The sequence below is a fragment of the Oncorhynchus gorbuscha genome, linkage group LG01 (genome assembly GCF_021184085.1).
Source record: "Oncorhynchus gorbuscha isolate QuinsamMale2020 ecotype Even-year linkage group LG01, OgorEven_v1.0, whole genome shotgun sequence".
Lineage (NCBI taxonomy): Eukaryota > Metazoa > Chordata > Actinopteri > Salmoniformes > Salmonidae > Oncorhynchus > Oncorhynchus gorbuscha.
The window spans coordinates 43,598,473-43,611,013 of NC_060173.1; the positions used below are offsets into that span (position 1 = coordinate 43,598,473).

General features: G+C 44.9%; 1 protein-coding gene across 3 annotated transcripts in view; it reads right to left on the minus strand.

Annotated features, from left to right (window-relative positions):
• The window catches only part of LOC124038159 (cytosolic carboxypeptidase 4), a 183,397-nt gene that overhangs the window by 84,779 nt on the left and 86,077 nt on the right, over nt 1-12,541 (minus strand). The gene's annotated exons all lie outside the window — the stretch shown is intronic.

The window sequence follows — 12,541 nt, forward strand, 5'->3', positions numbered from 1 at the left end:
TGACTCAAATAAAAAGGTCATTTTAACCAAATGAATGATGTAATTGTGATGCTTAGTAGGATTTGGATAAATAATAACGATCTGTCACCTCTGTGGAAAGCATAGACCGGAGCTGATTGGTTCCGACACCGTTGCCTGGTGCTTCATCCCTGTGATGTTGCCAAGGACGGAAACTTGCATAACCAAATCACCGGAGACCAGGCAGGCCTACTGTATACAGGAAAAAGCATAAACCTTGTGTTCACATAACAAAATAATTAGGTCATTTCTTACCTCACTGATAACAAACACCTGAAAATTCCTAAATCCTCTTTTGTATCATTTCCCTCCATTTACCTTGAGAGAGATAATAACAAAGCTCCTGCTTGTTACACAAAGCGTGTCCTTCCATAATATTGCCTGATAGCTTTAAACCATTTTCGACTCAGGCATTCATCTCTTCAGATGATGCCCATGGAAACCCTAACAGAACTCTGGCTGCTGCTACGTTCTGTCTGTGTGATTGACGTGTCCCTCGGGATGTCTAAGAGGAAAGACGTAAGTGCAGACGACAGCTGCTGGGAAGATAGTTAGTTTTGAAATGCTCTTAAATGCAAAAACCCCGCTCTCCGTTAAGCTAACGGATCCAGCATCTCCTCCATACCGGAGTTCAAAGCCGTCTCAGAAACCCTCTGAACCGCTTACTGACTGTCTTACACTGATGTACTCTGAGAGCCCAAATATGAAAATATCCTTAGAACTCATATCAGTTATATGCATCTATTCTCCACCATGGAGAATCATACTGTAGAAACACTGAAGCAAGTGGAGACTTACGGGCACTGGATCTTCAAATAATCTAGAACACCAATGTGACAACTATGCTGATAGGCAGTGCCAGGCAACCTCACTCAGCACCACTATGCAATAACTGCAGCAACACCCACATCATCATGTCTTATTGCTTTACTCTACAGCCATTTGGTCTACATCTTCTCCTGGTACTCTAGATTGGCTGGGCTGGTTCAGACACATTCACCCTGTCGGCCATTGCGCCTGTGCATTATTTACGAGTGACTGCCGTCCCACAATCCACCACAACAAGCCTGAGTGGAGCGTGAAGCCAGCAGTTGAGTTGTGTTTCAAGTGCCTACTTCACCCACCCCCTCTCTCCTGGATGCTCTCTCTTCCTTTCAAATCTCACAGTGGATTTAAAGCAGGGTCTGTCAGATGTTTTGACGGAGCTTCTGTTGTGCATGGCTGGGTCGGACTGACTGTATTATCACCTGTGTGCAAAGCATAGAGATGGGGGATGGCTTTGTTTTGAATATTCATTTGTTTGCTTATTCGTGCCTGCTGGGCACAATCATTCTGCCGAGGGAAAAGTCATGGGAGGTTGTTAAGTATCTCCCTTGATGTGGAGCTCTGAGGAGAAGACAAAAAACATTTGGATTGAATATTCAAATAAACAAGACTCATTGTATACATTTTAAAATCCCATTCAAATGATGCTCTAATACAACTGCAATCAGAACAGCTCATTATATTGCCCTGTTATATCAAATGTTATGATGTACTTTTGTCGAGTACGCATACAGTATAAATTGCAGTATACAACTATGATATGGGATTCGGAATAACAGAATAAAATGGAAAACTAAAACATCACATTATTGTCATTATCTGTAAACTACCCTTGTGTTGAGAGGACATTAGATGAGGGTTGAGTGGTCCTCTCTGACCTGTGATACCGCAGGATGTGGCTTCTCTTTGTGTTATTCCAGACTGAGAGGGAAATGAACTGAACACAACATGAGCAGCAGCTTACTCTGGCTCTGGGAAAACATACACATCCTCATTTCAACACACATGGCCACCTCTAAAGACACACACACACACACACACACACACACACACACACACACACACACACACACACACACACACACACACACACACACACACACACACACACACACACACACACACACACACACACACACACACACACACACACACACACACACACACACACACACACACACACACACACACACACACACACACACACACACACACACACACACAGGAAACATGAGTGTGTCTCCGTTCTATTTTCTGTTTTTGCACTTGATTTGAATAGTCATGTGAATGAAGTTTCATTATCTGCTCTTCAAAGGCTATCCCATTACAGTCCCCAGGAAATTCATAGCTTTTAAACTCACTTTGTTTATTCATATTTCTGTTCTCATTAATCTCTACATCTTTCTTCCAAAGGCAAAGTCAAACTGTTATTGTACAAATAGCTTTTTTTTTCTTACCACCATAATATTTTAAAATATGCTAAATGATTCATCTTCAACACTTCAGAATCCTCTCCATAGAATGGCTCTAGTGGCTGAGATAACATGCTCCCAGCAGTTGGCCAGAGAGCAGTCATACATATTCACATGCCCATGCTGTTAGGGGCTCTGAAGACACCTGAGCAGGTCTGGGCCCCGGTTCCCAGTTGTGATGTAAGTTAAGCATTACGATGATCGTACCAGATGCTTCGTTATTTACGAGCCAACTTTTGAATAGTGTTTCCTAAAGAAGCAGTGTGTCATTGCACCATGTGTCAATACGGATAGGATTGAAAGAAAAACAGTGCTGCTCGCTGATCATTTTTCTCCATTCAAATAGCATTAGAATTATTCCACAATACTGCCTACAGATCAGCTCCTAGAGAGATATTGCCACCTATGTATGGCTGCAAATATTGAGGTAGATTATTCTAGTACGCACCCCATAACAATGCACTAAATCAGAGATATGGTACATCATTGCGTACATGTTATGCTACACATCATGAAATATATTGAAACAAAAATGACAGACAGTAGCCGGGAATTAGCTAAATAGAATTCAATTGAATGAACATAAAATATATTTCAATGTGATCAAAATATAGGACTATGTAGCCTATAACTTACACTATCTATCTTATGCAGTCATCTCCGTTTTCATTTCAAGGATTGTTTTATTCTTCGCTTTTTTGTAACAATTGCAAAGACATTGGCGACTTTGTAGGCAACTTTGTAGGCTATTTGTAGTCAACTTCGTTCTGAAGTTATCGGTAGTCACAGAGAGACAGATAAACCTCTTGATTCTGTGTTTTGCTGATATAGCTTCTGTGTAAAAAGAGGGAAGGAAGATAGTCTGGCGGGTAGGAGCATTGGGCCAATAACCGAAAGGTTGTTGGATCGAATCCCTGAGCTGGCAAGGCAAAAGTCTGTCGTTCTGCCCCTGAGCAAAGCAGTTAACCCCGTGTTCCCTGGCTGCCGATGACGTGGATGTTGATTAAGGCAGCTCCCCGCACCTCTCTGATTCAGAGGGGTTGGGTTACATTTGGGAGACACATTTCAGTTGAATGTATTCAGTTGTACAACTAACTAGGGATCCTAGGGATCCCCCTTTCCCTATAAAGTGATGGAGAAAAGCATCTAACAATGCACTTAGTTGTTCTACGAGTGGTCTGAGGCAGTTGGTTAACGAGAAGTGTTTTCAAGTCCACATTTAGAAACAATGTTAGGCTACTAAAGATACACCGTAAGATGGTTCTAACGATGATCTTAACCCTACGTAGGACCTGTAATGTTGCTGCTGGTGAGGTACGGTACTGCTGCTCATCTGAGAGCTGCTGTCGGTCCATGGCCCTCCACACAGCCCATTGACATCCTGTATAGAGGCCTGCCCGGATTTTAGCTTCATGCCACACACCATGGCAACATGGACGATTATTATTATTATTTTTAACCTTTATCTAACTAGGCAAGTCAGTTAAGAAGAAATTCTTATTTACAATGGGACTCCCAAACAAGGCCGGATGTGATGCAGCCTGGATCAGATAGCTGCATGGAGCCCAAGTAGAACCCTAAACATATTGTTTGTTGATGAGTATAAAAATACATTTGTGTTCCGTCTGTCGCAAAACTTTTTTGAGCTGGAGGGTTTTGTTATTACCCAGTTGTATGCTTTAGTTTGCTTTTGTTTAGACAATAATTACAATTAAAATAGGTGAAATGATTCAGGAAGTAGAATGAATGCCTCATTACAGAATATTAATATCCAGATCATTAAACATTTAAGTGCAAAGGCTTCAAAACTAGTAGAGGGGCTCAGCCTCCTTCTAGGGCTCTTCCCTCTGGGCTCGGTTCTTGCTGAAATAGAGGAGGCTTTGTGAGACAGAGAGAGTAGCTCTTATGATTGATCTTACCACTCATCAGAGTCTCTTCACTGAAATAAATATTTTGTGTGGATCTACAGTATGTGTCACATAAATTGTACAATTAATTTGTCCTGCCAGTCCTGGATGTTAGGAAATAGACATTAAGAGTAAAGTGCACATTGTTAATGTAACAAAAAATAGATTATAGATTATACTGTAGGGGGCTGCTAGACAAACCCTAATGACCTCTCTAAGGACCCATATCTGCCTTTACAAAGCACAGTTTGCTGTGAGACACAACAAAGCCACGCATAACACTCTCTTCTCTCCATTAGAATGTAGTAAACATACACATGTCAGATTTTATCCATGGCATCCTGGTGGTGCACGTCCCTGATGACAGAGCTCACCCTGGTGGTGCACGTCCCTAATGACAGAGCTCCCCCTGGTGGTGCATGTCCCTGATGACAGAGCTCATCCTGGTGGTGCATGTCCCTAATGACAGAGCTCACCCTGGTAGTGCACGTCCCTAATGACAGAGCTCCCCCTGGTGGTGCATGTCCCTGATGACAGAGCTCATCCTGGTGGTGCATGTCCCTAATGACAGAGCTCATCCTGGTGGTGCATGTCCCTAATGACAGAGCTCACCCTGGTGGTGCATGTCCCTAATGACAGAGCTCACCCTGGTGGTGCACGTCCCTGATGACAGAGCTCACCCTGGTGGTGCACGTCCCTGATGACAGAGCTTACCCTGGTGGTGCATGTCCCTAATGACAGAGCTCACCCTGGTGGTGCATGTCCCTAATGAAAGAGCTCACCCTGGTGGTGCATGTCCCTAATGACAGAGCTCACCCTGGTGGTGCACGTCCCTAATGACAGAGCTCACCCTGGTGGTGCACGTCCTTGATGACAGAGCTCACCCTGGTGGTGCAGGTCCCTAATGAAAGAGCCCACCCTGGTGGTGCATGTCCCTAATGACAGAGCTCACCCTGGTGGTGCACGTCCCTGATGACAGAGCTCACCCTGGTGGTGCATGTCCCTAATGACAGAGCTCACCCTGGTGGTGCATGTCCCTGATGACAGAGCTCATCCTGGTGGTGCATGTCCCTAATGACAGAGCTCACCCTGGTGGTGCATGTCCCTAATGACAGAGCTCACCCTGGTGGTGCACGTCCCTGATGACAGAGCTCACCCTGGTGGTGCACGTCCCTGATGACAGAGCTTACCCTGGTGGTGCATGTCCCTAATGACAGAGCTCACCCTGGTGGTGCATGTCCCTAATGAAAGAGCTCACCCTGGTGGTGCATGTCCCTAATGACAGAGCTCACCCTGGTGGTGCACGTCCCTAATGACAGAGCTCACCCTGGTGGTGCACGTCCCTGATGACAGAGCTCACCCTGGTGGTGCAGGTCCCTAATGAAAGAGCCCACCCTGGTGGTGCATGTCCCTAATGACAGAGCTCACCCTGGTGGTGCACGTCCCTGATGACAGAGCTCACCCTGGTGGTGCATGTCCCTAATGACAGAGCTCATCCTGGTGGTGCATGTCCCTGATGACAGAGCTCACCCTGGTGGTGCATGTCCCTAATGACAGAGCTCATCCTGGTGGTGCATGTCCCTAATGACAGAGCTTATCCTGGTGGTGCATGTCCCTAATGACAGAGCTTATCCTGGTGGTGCATGTCCCTAATGACAGAGCTCACCCTGGTGGTGCATGTCCCTAATGATAGAGCTCATCCTGGTGGTGCATGTCCCTAATGATAGAGCTCATCCTGGTGGTGCAGGTCCCTAATGACAGAGCTCATCCTGGTGGTGCATGTCCCTGATGACAGAGCTCACCCTGGTGGTGCATGTCCCTAATGACAGAGCTCATCCTGGTGGTGCATGTCCCTAATGACAGAGCTCACCCTGGTGGTGCATGTACCTAATGACAGAGCTCATCCTGGTGGTGCATGTCCCTAATGACAGAGCTCACCCTGGTGATGCATGTCCCTAATGACAGAGCTCACCCTGGTGGTGCATGTCCCTAATGATAGAGCTCATCCTGGTGGTGCATGTCCCTAATGACAGAGCTCACCCTGGTGGTGCATGTCCCTAATGACAGAGCTCACCCTGGTGGTGCATGTCCCTAATGACAGAGCTCACCCTGGTGGTGCATGTCCCTAATGACAGAGCTCATCCTGGTGGTGCATGTCCCTAATGACAGAGCTCATCCTGGTGGTGCATGTCCCTAATGACAGATCTCATCCTGGTGGTGCATGTCCCTAATGACAGAGCTCACCCTGGTGGTGCATGTCGCTAATGACAGAGCTCATCCTGGTGGTGCATGTCCCTAATGACAGAGCTCACCCTGGTGGTGCATGTCCCTAATGACAGAGCTCATCCTGGTTGTGCATGTCCCTAATGACAGAGCTCACCCTTTAGAAAAGGAAAACCGCACACTCTAAAAGCTCAGATGCAATCATTTATTTACCAACGTCTCGACATCAAGCTGTCTTCATCAGGGTTTCATGTGGAACACCCTCCACACTGCCTGCCACTCAGAACACCACCATGTCACCACTATGTTAATCACAGTGATGGAGCTAACAGGTCAAACAACCTTGGAGGCAAGCTGAGACCCTCCACCTGTTATCTTTCACCCCTCAGAACCCTTCCTCCTACTGAAACGGCTTAGCCGCAGGGGCACGTGGGCGGTGGGATGGAAGGGATGCTTTCTACAGCCAATCTGGAGGAGATGATTATGAGAACCTCATAGGGTGCTTGTCTATCACTCATGGTCTTATCTAGTGCATCTCTTTATGAAGTGCCAGTATGAAGTAGGCTGATAATACTTGTGTCTGTCTGCACGGACAGGACAAGTAAAAAGTAATACAAATGTGCTCGATATTGAATGCGTTTCTATGGAGCGTTGAGCAGTGAGAGCCAAGTGCGGGCGCTCTGTGGTATTGATGTATGTAAATGCTCTTGGTCTTCACTGCAGTAGGAGGACCATTGTCACATTGATTGTTATTAGCTCAATACCATAGAGCAGCCAGCAAGGAACATTTACACATTTCTAGAAGAGTGAAACAACAACTTTGACTTTTTAAAGGTCAATATGGCTCTAACCAAACGTGAATGCCATGGATGTCTAGTATTCTGATCAGCATCGTTGCTGCAGGAGAAAACACATGCAGAGGGATTATTATTGACTGATCACAGTCTCAGGGAAATCATGTGTTCCACTCGCATTTGCCGTCTGCATATTTCTCTCCGGTTGTTGCGCATATGTTTTCTCGGCCCAGAATAACAATGGTAGTTGAAGCCAGATACCGTAATCAGTTTAGTTAAAAGTCAAGAAAGTGTCGTCCCTCGCCTCCGAGTCTCACCAACAAGAGGGGAATGGAATGGAAACTATGAGAGTTCTAGCATTCCCTGTCCCCATTCCATCAGACAGACAGAGTGCTCATCTCCTGTCCTGGAAACACATAACTAGGTAATGACACCACTGTCTCTGTCAATGTGGCTATGAAAACACAGTCTATTTCCTTTATTTATTCCGCGTCTAAGCCTCGTTCTACCGAACCAGCACTGACCTCCACGGTCTAATTGGCCTGTTTCACTCTGAAATAACTTGGGCTCATCTGAGTAGTTCATTTATGCAGCATCAAATTGGAGCTTCGGAGGAAGAAATACATTGTGAATTGTTAGAGTGGCTGTGGTTTAGCTTGACAGACCAAGGGTACATAAAAAGCGTATTCTGATGTTCCAGTATATGTCGAAATGAATGGCTGAGATGACAATCAGAGACCTCTCCTGTGATTGGGGCAGTGTTGTTGGCTACTCGGAAAATAGGTACTGTTTCAGACACAGAGCTAAAAAGATAATGAAATGCAGTTGAAAATTGAAATATTTTGCAGATTGCGGTTGTTATCCATATCAAACAAGCTAACATATTGCCTCGTGTTACAATACATAGTCTAATAAGCATTATAAACTGGGTGGTTCGAGCCCTGAATGCTGATTGGCTGACGGCCATGGTATATCAGACCAGCAGCATAGCCTAGTGGTTAGAGCGTTGGACTAGTAACTGAAAGGTTGCAAGATCAAATCCCCGAGCTGACAAGATACAAATCTGCCGTACTGCCCCTGAACAAGGCAGTTAACCCACTGTTCCTAGCCTGTCATTGAAACTAAGAATTTGTTTTTAACTGACTTGCCTAGTTAAATAAAGGTTTTTTTTAAATGTAAGACCGTATTCCACGGGTATTTTTACTGCTCTAATTACGTTGGTAACCAGTTCACAATAGCAATAAAGCAACTCGGGGGCTTGTGGTGTATGGCCAATACGCCACGGTTAAGGGCTGTGTCCAGGCACTCCACTTTGTGTCGTGCGTAAGAGCTGACCTTAGCCGTGGTATATTGGCCATATATCACACCCCCTCGGGCCTTATTGCTTAAATATCCAGTGATGTGCATCAACACCAACTCTAACCCTGCTCATCTGAGTCATTCTCCTGTCTCCTGATTACGTACCTCCGAGGTAACTCTTGAAATCCCTCACCATCTAACACTATATGAGTCACCTGCTGAGGGACTTGCTTAGATGCTTGAACGAAACAGACAATTAGTTGGCTGCTGGTGGTGTAGGCATGTTGATCTACTTCAAAGTGTGTAAGGGTGCATTTACTGTCTAGGGATGACGCTAGGTATGGAGTGAGTGAGTTGAGTTGAGTTGAGGTGAGGTGAGTGATGGGGGATTTTGGGGATGAGGTGTGGAGGGTTGATTGTGAGTGAGGAGGGTGGTTGGGGATGACACCAGGTGGGAAGTGAGGGTGTGTGTGTGGGGGGGTGGGGAGGTCAGAGGTCAGGGAGCATGAGACAGATTATCAAATCACTAGCCCACTGGACCTATTACAGGCCACAACAGATAATGGTTCCAGAAAACAAATTGAATGCTAGAACACCATAGAGCTCTCCCTGGTGGGCTGTGCCCTTTCAGGACAGAAGATAATAGAATCCGCCACAGGAATGTTTACACTGTATCGTTGTTTAAGCTGTACACCGGCAAATTGATTCAAAACACTGGAAACAGGAGAGTCTACCTGTCACCGGTAGTATAGATTTAAACAGTCAAAAAAAAAAAAAAAACACTGTGTGGTAAATGTTAACCATCGCAAAAAGAGCTACTGTGAGAATAATGCAATGTGAGAGCGATTGAATTAAGCCCTGAGACACTGACCAAGTGGATCTCATAATCAAATCCAATCCAATTGTATTGGTCACATCCACATGTTTAGGAGATGTTATTGCGGGTGTCAACAGTAGTATCTAAAAATTCACAACAATACTTCTGTGAATCATGTACTCATGTACTTTTATGGTAGGATTATTTTGGTTTCTTAAGTATTTCATATAACTGCTCTGCTGCAGAACGAACCAGCAGACTCAGAAATGGAGAAAAGTGAGCCAGTTGGAATGGTGAGCACAAAGGTGTGCCCTTGACTGCCTTCACAATGATACCTCCCATTTCACGTACATTCTGGAATCTAATAGCTGTCTGAGCCTAACTTCTCCCTTCCTGCCTGGTCGTGTTAAGCCTTTGTAAATAGGGTCTGGTGCAGAATGCTGCTTTCTGAACTGCATGAAAGGCTTGGGTAAGCCTGGAAGTGGCCCAGTCATTTCATTCCAGGCACACAAAGCAATCCCTAATTTCTGAGACTGTGTAACCTCGAGCAGGAAGGGAATCAGTCATGTTGTCTACAGAATCCGTTATCTGCCACACCACTTGAATGTTATCAGAATGCATCTGGTAGTGTTTCGTGTCGGTTGGTTCCCTCTTAGGACTCTCACCACCAACATGAATCAATAAGGGCTAGGTAGCTAGCGTGAGCAAGGTGTATCTGTAATGGCCCGTCACTAATAGGGTGTTGTTGTAGTGACGTACATGTGCAGTACATCATTAACAAATAGATCACAGTAAAACAACCCAACTCCATGTACTTTGAAGCAATTCAATATACAGTAAAGATGATGAAGAGAAACGCCTGATATTCACTATAAAGTGGCTGGATGCATAAATGGGTGCATAAAATGGCCTCTAATAGATTAACAATGATGAGGTCACGGGCTTCATGGGCTTCCAGTTATGTGTGGTCCTCTGGGATCCCATTCCCAATGTCTTTGTCAATTTAATCTACTTCCAGGGCCAGGGAGGTTAACGTGACTTCAACACGCCGGCCCGGCCGGCGTCACAGCCAATGTTTCTGTGAGCGCCCCAAATGACACCCTATTCCCTATACGGTACACTACTTTTGACCAAATCCCTGGTCAACAGTAGTGCACTACATAGGGAATAGGGTGTCATTTGGGGTGCACACACTGTCTCCAACCCATACAGCTGACCAGCATGTAACACAAATCTGACATGCATCCGTTTAATAGCTTCCTCTCTGATCAATGGTACAACCACTGGGTCTTGGCACAAACATACAGGTTGGACGACGTTCAGTGAGGACAATGACTCTCTCTATCAACTCTGCTGTTAGAGGAATAGTGACCAGCAGATTTCATTCACGAATGTGGATCAATCTCTCGATCTCCTCCAATCAACTGCAGCAAACTGGGATCATTCAGGGCATCCAAAGGCTGACAGATATGAAAGGTCATTGTAAGTGACCGATCAACTTCCCAAGATGACCTCGGGGGAAAAATGATTTCAATCAACCTGCTGGGTTGATTGTTCATTGCAACAACAGTGTATCTCTGCTCACATATTGTATCAGCCTCTCAACACATGACACTATGCAGTATGCTGTCAACACACGACAACACATGACACTGAATTTAGGCAACAAATGTATCATCTCATCAAGCACCAGTGTCCAACTAGAGCTATAGTCACTTTTTAATAGTAGGTTTTTATACTGTATTTCTACCTTCATGAGGGCAGGAGATCAAGGCCATGGATGGAAATAACAAGAGAGAGGTAGAAGTAATGACTCTGGGCAGATTCATGAAGAACCACTCTAATAACACAAACATTTCTGACGTACAATTTTATGTTTGCCCTTGCTACTATAGTAAGCACACTAATGAAAACATCAACTAATGGACAATGACAAATTGTGAGGCTTTTGTATTCACACTATTGTATTTCTCCATGACTCAAATGCCAGGGTATTGATCTGGACTGGGGAGGGATACCAAAGCCTGGGAGATAGTGACTCATTACCTCCATCCCCCACAGAAAGAGCAGAGGGGAAGGGCCTACTGATAAAACTGCCTCAGAGGAAGAAGAGAACCGTGGGTAAATCTCATCTGCTGGCCCGTCTGAGCAAGGTAGCCATCACCTGTGCCAGAACACTGGACCGGAGGGAGGAGGGTTGTGAGGGGGAGGAAGAGAGGATGGTATGGGGAGAGTGGACGGGCTTGGCTGTGGTCAATGTTAGCCTTGCTGTGAAATGATGAACAATGTGGATTCTCCTCATTCATCATGGGCCTGTCTCAATCCAGGCTACAGTGGTCTCCATAATATGTCAGTGTCACATGCTGGACCACCCCCATGCATCAAAACATTTTAATACAGCTCAGCTCCATGCTTCCTCTCGTTGCTCTCTTTGTTCATGGCAGGGAGGCTGGCTGACCCATGTACCTCTCCTGGTTTTATCAAAGACGGGGTGGAAACCGTGACATGAATCTTTCATGTCTGCTGCTTTCTACACATATTGTAAACATGCATTAAAGAAAATTACAGACATACACATTTATTTTATGATTTCAGAAGGGTAGGGTACAGACGTAGGATCTTAATTTGATCATCCTGTTGCAGGAGAACGTTTTAGTGTATTTGAGGTTTTAAAAGGCTTCTGAAGTTTTTAATTTCCACATTGAAATATCCGACTTGATTTTCCCTTACATTAAAATTATCAACCCCTACAAAAATGTCCATTAATTATAATAAAAATTAAGATCCTACACCTGTAGAACATTTCCTGTAACCTCTGAAGAGAAGCTGAGGCAGAACTAATGCCGGTACAGAGTTCTAGATGATGGAGTGTGAAAGAGTGAGGAAATAGTGTCACACATCAGGGTGTGATCTGAGTGGGCATTCTATGTTACATGTCTAGTTTGTCTAGTTCTATGTTTGGCCTGATATGGTTCTAAATCAGGGGCAGGTGTTAGTCATTGTCTCTGATTGGGAACCATATTTAGGTAGCCTGGGTTTCACTGTGTGTTTGTGGGTGATTGTTCCTGTCTCTGTGTTTTGTACCAGATAGGACTGGTTTAGGTTTTTGCACGTTTGTTGTTTTGTTAGTTTATTCTGGTACAGTTTCTTTATTAAAGTACAATGAATAACAACCACGCTGCATTT